Raw genomic sequence first — 11,070 nt, 5'->3', positions numbered from 1 at the left:
TAAACTTGGAGTATAACCAGATTAATTGTCATGAAAAACTGAAATAAAATGAGTGGATTATACGTGAAATTCCACATAAAATCGTAAACTTGGAGTATAACCAGATTAATCGTCATGAAAAGCTCAAATAAACTGAGTGGATTATACGTGAAAATCCACATAAAATCGTTAACTTGAAGTATAAAGCGATTGTTTATGTGATATATAATTGACATAAAATTGAAGTATAATTTGCATTAAATTTCGAAGTTTACAAAAAAAAATTATCCGTAAGGAAATTCCAATTAAATATCAAGTATAATGTTGAATTGAATCTGTATTATACGTTTAATTGTGACATTTAGTTGGGTAATAACTGGAATATATTTTTTGAATTAAATGCAAATTTTCATGCAGTGGCTCTAGTGCTTGTAATGGCAGCCTGCACTGTATGCTTCCTAGGAGGCTGAAAAAGTTCTAGATTTGAATAAGGTCTGCCGGGGTAATAATGTACATTGATTATTGTAAAGCGCTTTGAGCAGCAAACGCTGGAAAGGCGCTATATAAAACCAATTATTATTATTATTATTACCAACAACTCATATGCTCCGTTTCTAGCGTTTATTTTGAATGGTGGCTGATGTCAAGAATTTGTGCGACATAACCAATCAGAAACCCTTTACTTGTGAAAATGTGTTGATACGTCAATTCATACATCTTTTTTACCAAAATCTTTTTTCTAATCCATGTGTAAACATTGTGTATGATAGAATGTCTCAAAAATAAAATATAACATGCCAATCTATCTATTTTGTACTGCGTATTGAAGTTAACGGATTGATCACTGTTCGTTATATTCACCTTTCATAGGTCAACACTTGCTTCTTTCCTTGGGTAATCAAAGTTGAGTATATTCATTAGTGAATGAAATAATTCCAAGTTGATATAAAACTGAATTGGTCGTAACATAAAACGACAAAGTAAACGGCATATCAAGTGGTCTGAATTAAACGGTATCTAAAATATACAGATTCAATAGTAGTTTATAGTAAGCATAATCAATTGAGGTCTACAATATATGTTCTAAATAGAAACAAATCTAGTGAGTGACATATAATGTAATAATGTGAATAAGTTCTAGGCTATTGTAATTAAAACAAATCAAATTGTATGAAGGTGAAACTAACGATCAGTGATTTATGTAATAACTTCATAAGGAATACAATATAAAGAATTTAACAAATACGGTCCCATCGACATACCAGGGATGAGTTCAGGTATCAAGGGGAAATAAGCATACGTTATCGGTCGGACGAATACGAAACATCCGTTTCCAATGGAAAAGAAAATCAATCTAAATATACATGATTGAAAACGAAACCTAGTGCACAGCACATATAATCAAACATAGTAAACAGCACATAAAATGAAACCGTAGAGTAAACAAAAACAAGCCAAGTGTACAGTATAGAAAATCAAACCTGGTGCACAGTACGCAAAATCAAACCTAATGTGATGTACACAAAATAAACCTTAGCGTACAGCACATATAAGCAAACAGTATACAGCACACATGATACTATCTAGTGTACAGTGTGCAAAATCAGAGTTAGTGTACAGTTCACAAAATCAAACCTAGTGTACAGTGTGCGAAACTAAACTTAGTGTACAGCACATCAAATCAAACCTGGTGTACAGTACACAAAATCAAACCCAGTGTACAGTACACAGAATTAAACCTAGTGTATAGTACATAAAATCAAGCCTAGTGTTCAATACACACAATTAAACCTAATGTACGTTATATAAAACCAAACCTAATGTAAGGTACAAATTAAACCTAATGTACAGCAAACATGTGTATCCAGAGATTCGTGTTGGCCCAACTTTCCATTTTGCATTGAATATAGGAGTTATGAGATTGATCACTCTTCGTTATAATCACCTTTCATCGCTAAATCAGCTTAATAAACAAAATCAATTGTAGTATGTGATAAACAAAACTAATCCTAATGTATAATAAACAAAATCAATCCTAATATATAATAAAGAAAATCAATAATAATACATGATAAACAAAAGCAATACTAATATATAAAAAACAAAATCAATACTAATATATAATAAACAAAATTGTAACTAAATGTTTCCTAAATTTGAAACATTTACAGTATAGATCGTTTATCATATTTTGTATTATGAGGTATATACGCAGCTCAGTTAAGGTTATCCGATAAAAATCACAGTGCTGTTATAAATGTACCCCTGTGCACGTCGCACCATATGACGTCAGGATGTAAAAGTACGTCACAGCGTACATGTTCTGATAGTTGTATCGCGGGGGAAGTGTCATAATATTTCGTCGTTATATACTATTGTTGTCAAGTGATCAGCTGTATATGTGAACACATTTCTTGTCAAACGATTATATACATTATTCCTTTATGATATTAAATAATTCTCCATTTTTAATATACCGTATGCACGAAGGTGATATTCATATTTTATGTTGACCTTGAAATCACCCCCTATCTGAATGACTAATACAGTTTCTACTGTAATCTGGTCCAGGAAATATATGATATCAGCAGGGGTCCCAAAATCTAGCATTCAAATAAGGGATATATAAGCAATTCAAAACTACATTTAATTTGATCCAAAATTGTTCTGTGTTTTATGACAGGAGCGTAAAGTTAGCATATAATTGCCAAACAATGCCAAAAATCAGTGAGAAAATTCATAAATTCAGGGTGTTTTCCTTTTAGAGCAAATCATATTGAAATACATGTTTCGTCTTCTCTTAATACACAACATATATTAATTGTATTTTGCTCGTCAGATGGGCACACCTTTTCATACGCAATAATCTGGATCAAATTAAACAGTTATCAAACTCCTTTTGAAAAAAGGCAGGAACAACTTTTATTCATGGCGTAAATCACTCTGGTCAATAATTCAAACTGCTAACGACATGCTGTATTTATACAAAACATATGTTTTGCAAGACCCGAATTTATATAACTAGATAACGAGGTCACCATTACAATGAGTATTTACATGTTATTTTGAGCAACACTTATATAAGAATGTATACCAATAAAACAAGACAAACACAGAAACATTCGTTATTTTACAAGATGTGCCACATTTTCCAAATAACCACGGTTATTTCTAATTATAAACAACAAGGTCGGGATCGAGATATCCATGACATCGTCCGAATTTCTGTAATTTTGAGGAGATAAAAAGCAGTATGTAAAGAGTTCCCGATGTATGTCAAGTATAAAGGATGATACATATGTTTTATAATAATAAAGTGGCAATATTACTAAACGTAGTAAATGATAACGATGTTGTAGGAATCTGTAAAAGAGGCAACCTGTACAAAACACAAAAGTGAAGCCAATCCGTTTTCTTTATAAATAAATACACGTTACAGAAACATTTATAACAAGTATATAGTATACAAAATCAATCATATTGTATGTTAAACAAATTCAATAGCAATGTGTTTTAAACACAATCAATTTTAATATATATCAAACAAAAGCACTCCTTGTGGATAAAAAAACAAAATATATTCTAAGCAATCCCAGTTTAAAGTAAACAAAGTCAAACCCTACTGTGCAGTAACTAAAATCAACCCTATTGTATATTAAACAAAATCAAGCTTAGTGTATAGTAAATACAATCGAATCCAATATATAGTAAACAAAATCGATCCTAGTGTAAAGTAAACAATATAAAACTCTATTGTACAGGAAACAAATTGATCATATTGTATACTAAAGAAATGTGTCTGTACAAATTGTACAGCAAACAAACAATAGTGCATCATACACGAAATCAAACCTATTACATGCCATACTAAATTAATCTGTGTGGACGGTAAACAAAATTAACCCTAGTGTGTAGTAACGAAAATGAATCTCGGAGTATTGCAAACATAATCAACTCTAGCGTATAGTAAACAAAATCAATCCTAATGTATCGTAAAAATCGACACTGGTATATAACAAACAGATTAAAATATAGTGTGTGGATAACGATATGAATATTGCTGATCATATTGAATCCAACTTGTTAATGTTGACGGAGTTAATGTTAGATGATGTTGAAGAACAACACCGGTTATCAATAAATAATACAATTAGAGTGGATACTATTTTTTTTTTAAAAATGGACAATACATTCAAAGTTGTTTTATACTCCTTAGGCGTCTATTGGGAGATGACGTCCTTCAATTTCATTCCTAAAATGCAATACGGCAGTTTTCGTATGTGCATCTACCACAGTTTCATTCTGTCGAAAGTGTTCAAACATTTCGTACATTTAAAGCAAAAATCGCTTATCATAGTCTATGCTAAGGTGTGTAGTGGAAATCACTGCATTTATTGTATTGCATATGCTTATAATATCACAATAATAGTCGTAAACAGTTAAAATATATTTATTTTAATTGAGATTGTTGAAACTTTTGTATAATGTTATTAAAAATAAATTGATAGGCCAGTACTCTCTCACATAATTGACATGTTAGTCTGTCAATAACAACGTTATCCAGTCAGATACACAGCTATGAACCAGATAAAGAAGACTAAGTGGTGTCGAGTATGATATATTGACTCCGAATATGGATGAAAATAAAAACTGCTGATATATAAACTGTCATTGATATATTTATTTTTGAGTTAAAGGTCACATCTGTGTTTCTTTTTTCTAATCACAAGAAATATCCTTCATTAACCAGAAGGCAAATTGATATTTTATTTGTTCACTCATTTACTAGATGAAGACCGGCGCAAGCGCAGAAAATTGAAATACAGCTGTTGAGTTTTGGGTTTTTTGAGGATTTACACACGAAGTTTTCAACTTCAAACAAACATTAACATATCAACTACTAATAAAACGTATACTAAATTGAAAACTGGAACACCCATCCCGTTTAGTAATGAAAAAAAATGATACTTTGAATTCTGTTGACTGACAAATCATATTGCCCCAGACAGTACAACTGTAGTTGAAATGAGGAATAACAATTGTATTAAAAATGTTCGGAAATAATTCAGTTGGCAAGAATTAACGTAATCTAGATAACACACCTATTTTGCTTGCAAGTGTTTTGGTTAAAATTTCAATATGTTCAGACGACGTGAGACATATATCAATATAAATGTATTTCAACTGTTTTTCTGCGAATACCAAAAACTTCGTGATGAGCGAACAATTCATTTACCTATATTCTATCACGGTGTATACTTAATTTCAAACTGAAAGAGGATATAAGGCTGATATATTCGCCGCCTCCTTTTAAAATCGCACTCAGCAACCATAGGTACGTGTATGTAGCACGACATAAAATAATGACGAAGAAATTATTTCGGAAATCAGGTTTATCACACTGCAGTGTTGATGTTTGATTAGACGCAATTTTATTACTGGGCTTTCTTATGTACCAACGTGTAGATAACGTGTTTGTTATAATAGTGATTCAATATATGAAATGGTAACACATTACGTTTTGATTATTTCTAGATAAGAACACAGTTTTATTGAATCGTGAGATGGTACATGTCGTACATATATACCATACACGCATCTGTATGCTCCCAGATAGTCTTACCGGACACACTTGAAGTACAGAGGCTAATGTAAATACGATAATGTCAAGTAGAGTCACTTGAGTTTTGAGTGAGTGAATCCAGCTATTTGTCGGTGTGAGTTCTACACGTTTGTTAAAGGGCATTGCTGTTCCTTTTTGCATATGCTATATTCGATAGCACCCGTGTTCTTTAAATTGGGTCAGTTCCTATTCCTTATTGTGAGATCAATGGGAACTAATGTTATACAGAAATTTCAATTCATATGGAACAAAATGAATCTAAATATACAGCAAACAGAACCAAACGTAGTGTATAGTAAACAAAATCAAACCTACCAGACAGTGCACAACACAAAATAAAATCAATTCTAGTGTACAGTAAGGAAAATCAATCTAGGGCAGTCTTACCGCCCATGCTCATAGTACAGAGGCTAAGACAGGTACCATTGAGTTTATTAGTGTGACTTGAGTTTTGAATGAATGGATCGAATGAATGTATGTCGGTGTGAAATTGTGGATTTCTAACATTGCATTCTATATGATTAAATATATCCAAATTAGATGCATATCGTACAACATCGGTCAAAATTTGGTCGACATTTGCTTTATTCCATTGGTAATTAAAATCCATCATAATCATTAGTGAATGCAAAAATTCCAAGTTGACGTAAAATAACCATTGGTCAGACTACCGACCTGAGGTTTCCTACTAGCTGATATATCCAGCTCACTTTGACACTGGGGTACAGACTTATCCAGCCTTTATTACCAAGTGTCAAAGCTACGATGGTTGATCAGCTAGCCAACCAGCACTATAAGGCTTATTCAGCCCTAACGTAGCTAACCTACACTATACGGCTTATTCAGCTCTAACGTAGCCTTTTACTTACAAAAGATCGGTTTATTCAGCTTCTCTTATGGTGTTCTTCTCTACACAGCTGCGGAGATCAGACTGACTGATCTGCGGTCGATCGCTGTATATATAGCATTGGCCCAGTCTATTTCACTGTAGGGAAGACAGGTTATCACCATGGCAAAACCCCATACCACCCGAGTTTCTTTGATTGGTATAACCTCATTCATCACATCACCCACCCCTTAAAATCATACGTCTCGTATGAAAGCAACAAAGAGTAACAGTTGATTTTTTCTTTACCTATCATTGATACACGATTAAATAGGGACACAATAATATCTTTCTATCTGTCAAGTTTGCGCATTCTCAATATTTTACACAACTCATGATTTACATTAATTTCTTTTTGTTAATCTTTTTGATCTTCTGACCTTCTTCAACCCATCTGGTGACTATCTTCACACTTTATGTAAAGTAAACGGGGTCAGTCTGACACTCTTTGTGTTGGACTGATGGTTTCTCCACTATGGGTTCACAAGACAGCAGTAACCTTGACAGGGCAAAAACAGGCATGAGCCTAGTTGGTTTCCGGAATAGTCTACCTTCTTCAATCTGCGGATCGCCATTACTCGGAGGTGCCTTCCTACTTTTTTCTTCACCCATGTCTCCATTGTCACTTTCACTCTCACTTATATTTTCGGGAAGTACCCCTTGAATATCTCAAGGATCCTGTCTGACCCAAGATTATGTATCAGACTCGTGACAGTGAACTTTACTTCGAACTGCTCCTTCCTCAGCACCATTGTCTTCACCAATATCATGCTGTCTCTTGAGATGTCTTCTCAGATTCTTGAAAGTCGTAGAGCTGAAATAGCAGTAATTGCAGAATAGAAGTCCCTTACTACATTCAGTGATGTGTGTTGCTAATTCTTCATCTTTAATGAACCGGTAAGGACAGAATGGACATTTTATACCCTTATTTACAGTAATTTTTGTCTTTGGCATCGTAACCCAAACAAAATATAAAACAGATGTTAAACTACCTGTCCAACAATAAAAAAACACTAATCTAACTGTACAACATTATTTATTTCCAAAGCAAGAGCTTAATCTCTTATATAGTCTGACATCAACCTTGGAGGACGTATTTCCCTTTTAGTTGAGTCTAGTGACCGCATGCCAATTTGACCCTTTGGTTCCGAAATTGACTCTGATATTTCGTCATCTACCTGCTGATTCGCACTCTCAACGTGATCTTTTACATCATATACCTTACATTCAAAGGTATCTTTCAGACTTCATTTATCAACTAATTCATGTAGTCCACTGGATTTAGTTTTTCCCCTTAAAAGATGGGGATGTTTGAGTCTGATTCTATCTACGTGGACAACTTGTTCTCTACCCTTTTGTCCACAATCCACCCTATAGTTTAATTTTGAACATTTGCCCAAGATCTTGTACGGACCATGCCAGAATGAGGTCAGTTTTGCGGATCTTCCTATCTTCCTAACCGGAACGTATACAAAAACGATATCATCAGGATCAAACTTTTCAAAGCTAAGCTTTCGATCATGATATGTATTTTGCCGACACATAGCTTGCTTTGCGTTTTCTCGTACAATTTTGTGAGCTTCTTCTAGGCGTTCCTGTAACTCCCAAACCCATTAGTTTCAAGGAGTGACTTTCAACTTTTCAGGTAATTCGTACATTATATTCAGGGGTGTATATGTCTCTCTACCTAACATTAGAAAGTTAGGGGTATAGCCAGTGGTCTCATGAACTGCTGATCGATAGGCCTGTATTATATATGGGAGAAATTCACCCCAATTTGTTTGATGATCGTTCACGTATGCACTAAGCATGGTGGCAAGGGTTTTATTAAACCGCTCTACCATCCCGTCGCATTGTGGGTGGTAAGGTGATGTTCTGGTTTTCTCAATATGTAAAAGGGCACACAATTCTTTGAACAAATGGCTTTCATATTGTCTGTCCTGGTCCGAATGAAGCATTCTAGGCACTCCAAATTTTGCAAAGACTTCCTCCACCAATATTTTAGCAACAGTTTGGGCCTCCATGTTGGGCATTTCGAAACCCTCTGTCCACTTGGTAAAGTAGTCGGACACTACCAATATATACCAATTACCCTGATCCGTCTTTGGCAATTCTCTTAAAATATCCGTGGCCACCCTTTACATGGGACTTCCAGATTCAACCACCTTCATTGGAGCTCTCTTTGTGACATTTGGACTTTTTTCTTTTAGAACATTTGTCACACCCTGCAACGTACGTTCTCACATCCTTCCTGCATTCAGGTCAATAATATTTGCTTATCACTCTTTCTAGTGTCTTTTTATGACCTAGATGTCCAGCCCCTTTAAAATCATGACAGGATAAGTTATTAGCTTTTGTTTTAATAAATCAAAAACATCCTGGCAATCATTATCCCAGACAAATGGCCTACCTTTTACAGTCAACTTGTGCAAGCACTTAGCGATCTTTGCAAAGTCCTTTATAAACTTCCTATAGTACCCACACAGTCGAAGAAAATATCTTACCTCACTTGCGTTGGTAGGTACCGGCCATTTTTTCACACTATCAATCTTTTCAGGATCTGTTATTCCTTCCTCGGAAATAACGTGGCCCAAGAACTTTACAGAACGCTGGAACAAATGACATTTCTTAGCCTTTAATCGCAATCCAGCAGACTGGAGTTTGTCGAACACTCGTCCTAAATTAACCATCATTTCATCAAATGTTTTCCCATTATGATGATATCATCCAAGTATACCAGGCATACATCCCATTGTAATCCAGCCAATATTGTTTCCATTAATCTTTCGAACGTGGCTGGTGCACAACAAAGTCCAAAGGGCATTACTCGGAACTGAAACATACCTCTCCGTGTGGCAAAAGCTGTCTTAAGTGTGTCTGCAGGGTGAAGTTCAATCTGCCAATATCCCCAAAACATATCCAAGGTGGAAAACCAATTGTATCCAGACAATTGTTCCAGGATTCGTCAATCCTGGGTAAACGATATGTATATTTAACTGTGCAAACATTAAGGCGCCTGTAATCAACACAAAACCGATAGGAGTTATCATTCTTTTTCACCAACACGATAGGTGAGGCCCATGGGCTTATTGAAGGTTCTATGATATTGTACTCTAACATTTCGTCAATATTTCTTTCAATTTCTTTCGATAAATGTGCAGGAGCACGGCGAACAGGTTGTTTTATCGGTCTTGCGTCCCCTGTATCAATCTTGTGTTTAACTACATTGATTTTCCCAAGATCATTGTTACTCTTGGCAAACAAAGATGCGTACTTCCATAGAAAATACTCCACTACCCTGGTATGCACCTTTGTTAGATGCTTTACAGAGTCTTAATACAATTGTTCGATATCAGGTCGTTCTGCTAGATAACAGGAGTCATCCGAGTTTACCTCATTTGTTTCTTGGAATTGTCCAATCTCAGTGTTCTTATACACCACCTTTGGTTCAGGGTCCACATTCAACAACCGCACTTCTACAATATTTTCAAAAGGTTGGACAAATGTTCTGGCGGTCAATGATATGTTTGTATGTCTCTTTCTTTAGACACTACAATGCATTGGGGTTGTAATTGTCTCTCATTCAAGGTGCATACTTTCCTCGGTACAATTAATTCACTTCGAAGTGGTATGCTGACTGTTTCTTTAACCACCACTCTGAAGCATCCAAATTTACCTTCATACACCACTGGGATACGATCATCTTGAAATGAAAAGACCTCTTGTTTTGCATCTATGATTATATCAAAACGTTTGATCATATCCAATCCCAATATACCCTCTACTTGAAGATCAGCTACCAATGCTAACATCTTGGCATGATGTTTCCCAATTCCCATCTCAACACTTACTTTACCTTCCAACATCAGCTCATCGCCATCTGCAGTAAAAAAAATTCATGCCAGGCTCTTGGATCTGTAACTCCCCTTGGTTTTTTTACTTTCTTCATTGACGCTGTTGATAACATGGTGACAGTAGCCCATGTGCCGACCAACATTTTCACTTTTATGACATTAACCATTACATAAATGAACATCCCTGGTTCATGTGAACATGACTCAATTCTCCCAGTTAGATGATCATTTGAACCCTTATAATCATACTTTTTCTCAGTATTTTTCTCTCCTGAACTCTTCTTATCAATACTTTTGTTTTTATCCGGACAATTCCATTTATAATGTCCTTTCTTATGGCATCTGTAACATTATACTATCTCCATATATTTACTTGGTCGAGGTGACTCTTTGTATGACTTTCTGTTATTCTGCCCTCCACCATTTCTGAGTTGTTGAATTTCCTTGTTTATGTCTGCCATATTATTTTCTATTGATGTCATCCAGTCCTTCAATTCCATTTTGAAAGAACCTTCATCAGTAATGACCTCTTCCCTTAACTGGTGTTGGTAAGCCCTGTAACCTCGTTTATCTTCTGTCCTTAGGTACGCCTCCAGTTCTACTGCATAGTTTATGGCATCGTTTAAATCCCTAGGGCGCGCTTGTTTAATTATCATTCTCGTGTCCGAATCAGGCAAGACATTGTTCCATTGCCAGAGTTTCCCTTACTTCGGATGGGGCTTGTGGAT

General features: G+C 35.1%; 1 protein-coding gene across 8 annotated transcripts in view; it reads right to left on the bottom strand.

Moving 5' to 3' along the window:
- LOC125661351 (multiple epidermal growth factor-like domains protein 10) overlaps positions 1-11,070 on the bottom strand; it is a 296,347-nt gene that overhangs the window by 149,449 nt on the left and 135,828 nt on the right. The gene's annotated exons all lie outside the window — the stretch shown is intronic.

Source organism: Ostrea edulis, chromosome 8 (assembly GCF_947568905.1).
Source record: "Ostrea edulis chromosome 8, xbOstEdul1.1, whole genome shotgun sequence".
Classification (NCBI taxonomy): domain Eukaryota; kingdom Metazoa; phylum Mollusca; class Bivalvia; order Ostreida; family Ostreidae; genus Ostrea; species Ostrea edulis.
The sequence above is the reverse complement of the archived record's forward strand: the minus strand, read 5'-3'. Positions and strand labels throughout refer to the sequence as shown.